This window comes from Rutidosis leptorrhynchoides, chromosome 7, assembly GCF_046630445.1.
Source record: "Rutidosis leptorrhynchoides isolate AG116_Rl617_1_P2 chromosome 7, CSIRO_AGI_Rlap_v1, whole genome shotgun sequence".
Taxonomy (NCBI): Eukaryota; Viridiplantae; Streptophyta; class Magnoliopsida; order Asterales; family Asteraceae; genus Rutidosis; species Rutidosis leptorrhynchoides.
Window position 1 is genome coordinate 355,633,073 of NC_092339.1, and position 4,132 is coordinate 355,637,204.

Sequence of the window (4,132 nt, forward strand, 5' to 3'; positions counted from 1 at the left end):
TATGAATGGATCAGCAGGATGCAGCACAAGCCGCTTGTGGGCAGTAACTCTAACCTTCAGTCCATGTGCGTTAACGAACGACCTACCTCCATTAATCCCTGGAATAACGGTACCATCAAAACGATACCGCTTCTTCGGCGGGGTAGAGGGTGGCTGCACGGGTGCCTCCTCAGGGTCCTTGTTAGAATCATCATTGCTGGAATCGTCGGATGTTGAGTCGTCAGATAATGAGTCGTCAAAATCATCGGAAGGTGGATGTGCTCAGCCTGTAGTCATCAGTCGGTATCTGTCGGGTGGAATCGGCACGACACGTCCATCAGGAAGGCGTCTAGCCCAATGACCATGCTCATTAAGGAAAGGAACGACCCCATATTCCCCAGGAATCACAGCATCACCGGAATGGTGCTGTGGCTCCGAGGGTCCTAGGATGAGTGGAGCTGAAATCTCCGGTGGATCCTCATGTCCATCTGAGATGATCACTGGGTCGGGTGTGTGGCTACTGGCTCCAGAGGATGAAGCGCCAGAGTCGCTGAAGGGTAAAGAGGATGGGATCTGTGTATCGGCAACAGTAGCAGGCGAGGTGGCAGATGAGTCTGAGTCGCTCTCCAAAATAATAACAGGTGGAATATTCGACATCTGAGCAAGGAAAAATAACTTTTTCCATGTCAGTAAGTCATAAAGCAAGCACGTATTAGGCAATGTAACTACGACAGTCTAGATCATCTATAGCAGTAAGTAGCATGGTAATAACGACAAGTATCATGCAATCGACAGCAGATAATAGCATGTAGTAGTGAAAGCAAGTAACAGTATACGGCATATAACAGTAAAAGTAAGCAGCATCATGTAGCAAGTTCCGCAGAAACAAGTAAACTAGCAAGTTGTAGATTAGTCCTATTAGTGAATCCTACTCGGTCCGGTTTAGACTCACTAATGCAACCTAATTTCCTACAACCAAAGCTCTGATACCAAATGTGACGCCCCGTACAAAACCATCGTGTACGGATCATCAACAACAGGATCATTACAAGGTCAAACACTATATGATGTTTTAAAATAAGTTTGCATTCATAAGAAAAGGTGACGTCATAACCAAAGCCAAATGTTTAACATACGATAATGTAGGTCTACGAATAGAAGGCGATAATAATAGTACATGACCCAATGGTCGTTACAAATTTATTGTTTCAAAAGTAACATAGTTTGAATGCAAAATAAACGTTTCATGCGAAGACATCTCTAATAAGCGCAGCGGGAGTCTACAAAGCATGGCAACTACAGCGGAAGCAATCAAACCTTAAGCACCTGAGAAAAACATGCTTAAAATGTCAACACGAATGTTAGTGAGCTATAGTTTAAGTATAACAGTAATGTAAGGTAGGCCACGAGATTTCAGTGTTTCAAAACAGTGTGAAAAGTATATGTATAACCATGGGCACTTGGTAACTAACTTAATGTAAATAACACCATGTAACGACCCTGGATTTCCGACTTTATTTTTTAATATTTATTATTAATACTTGCGCTTTAATGAATGTATTTTTATACATTTACTTGTTTTCGTATTTAACTTTACATGTCCCGACTTATCTTTGTGACACACGTACTTTTCACGAATAATATTTTGGATATTATTTACGTTCATGATTAATTATTATTAATCATTTTTAATTAACTAATGCAAGCACTTAGTTACTTGGGCTTTGTTTATTTAATTGTTACTTACTTACATGGACTCATGTTAATGGACTTGGAAGCCCACCCTACTTTTCTTAATGGACTATTAGGAGCCCAACATCATGCTAATGACTGATTAAGGTTAAGAACTATATTAATTAAGTTAAGTATGAAGAGACTTGTCACAAGCATGCTTGCACCAAGCTCCCATGCATTTAACTTTATTACCATTTTAAGCTTACACCTCATTCCAATATTTGAAAGCATCATTTGACCTTCCTCTTTGAGCTCCAAAAACCGTCCACCTCTTGTAGCATGGAGGGAGTTCCTTTTCATTTTATTTGTTACTTATTTACTTGTATTCTTCACTTTTCACGCACACTTCATTTTACACTTTCATTTCTCTCATCTTTTCTCTCTACTTTGTAAGTAAACAAGCTTTATTATTCTTCTTCTTTTCCTTTAAAAACCGAAACATACATCATCATCATCAATTTACTTCTTACTTGTTTTGTTACTTGATTATTGTTTGTTGTTGTTAAAGATCAAACTTCTTAGTTTGCATCTCCATGAATCTTGCTTTCTTCAATCTTTTGTTTGATGAAGAACCAAGAACAAGAACCTAAACTTGTTAGTTTATGGTTCTACATTTAAATGTTTTCAAGATTTAAAGTTCATAAGTTTCATAATCATACTTGTGTTCATGTTTTGTAGACTTAAATCCTAAGATCCAAACTTTGATTTGAATCTTCCTAAGTATGAAACAAATATGAACATAATACTTGTACTTTAGTTTAATTCTTTCTTTTGTAAGTACTTTAAAGTTGTGATGTTGTTAATTTGGTCAAGTATTACTAGTTAATCTTGATCTCATATTTCTTAAAACTAAAAGTTAACTTTATAAGTTCAAGAACATGGAAGTATAACTTTCTAGTTATAACTTCATACACTTGTATTGGATCTAAGTTTCTATAGCTTATGGTCTTCTAATTTTTTTGTAAATAAGAGCTTATAAGCTTACATACATTTCACAAGATGAAAATCTAAGTTTCATAACTTATGGTTTCATTAAAGTGTAGATCCAAGTTTTGTAACTTAGGATCTAACTTAAGAACACTAGATCTAGACTTTCTAGTCTAGGATCTTTAAGATCTAGCTAAGATCTAAGTTCTACAACTTAAGATCTTGATTATTTAGTTTACTTTCAAGTTTGTAGCTTAATATTACTATTAGAACTCATGTATGTGTCGGATCTAAGATCTTGATGTAACTTTGGTTCATCAAACTACTTACAACTCTTAAGTGAGTTGTGCTACATATCTTAGATTTACACTAGTATTATGATGGTCAAAACTTGGTTAAGATGATACAAACACATCAATGAGTTGTACACTTGAAGCTATACGCATCAAGGATGAGAACCGTGATGAGCATCAAGCACCAAGAACTCACCGGAACACCTTTACTTACTGTTTCTGGAACTGATCAATAACCTGGGCTACTGGAAAATCTTATTTCCAGCTATTTCGGTTCTAGTAGATGATTTTCCATTTAGACCTCGTCTTAATCCGAGTTACGGTTTAGGATTTATGGCCATCCGAAAGTCACTACACCCTTTTAACGTTGTGCTGAAATTTCTGACCTACTCACACTTAAACTGTCGCCACGGTCAAACGAAGAGGAGTTTATTTCTTAAAATTGGTCAGTACCTAGGGGACTCATATACGGAGCCATGGCCACTGGTCTCACCTCATTTCAGTTTGTATAGAGGTCGTGGTGACTGAACGAATTCAGCCTTTATTTCAAACTCTATTCTTAATTGAAACTTACTTTACACTTTTTGTTTATTGATGAATGATGATGGTACTTAAGACCTAATTTACATACTTTTAAACCTTTGAGAACGATTTACTGACTTAGTAACTTTTGACTTAGGTTGAGGACCTTTCGGACCAACTACTTGCTTACTATTCCCGCGTATCGACTTTTACTACTTTCCACTGTGAGTTATAGCATCCCTTTTTTACTTAAACTATTTTGGAAACTGAGAATACATGCGCATTTTACGTTTTACATACTAGGCATGAGTACTTAAACTTTGTATATGTGTGGGTTATACAACGGCATAAACTTTCCCCTTAGCTCGGTAACGTTTAGTCATTGGTCTTTGAACCAGTGAACGCGAATCTTAGATATGGATCAATAGGGTTTGACATCCTCACTCGAGCTAGTAGCGCTAGCATTTAACGGGTGTTTAATACTTCATAAAGTTACGCACTCGCCAAGTGTACTTTTAGGGGGTGCTATTTACGTTAAGTTAGTTACCAAGTGCCCACGGTTATACATATACTTTTCACACTGTTTTGAAACACTGAAATCTCGTGACCTACCTTACATTACTATTATACTTAAACTATAGCTCACCAACATTCGTGTTGACATTTTTAAGCATGTT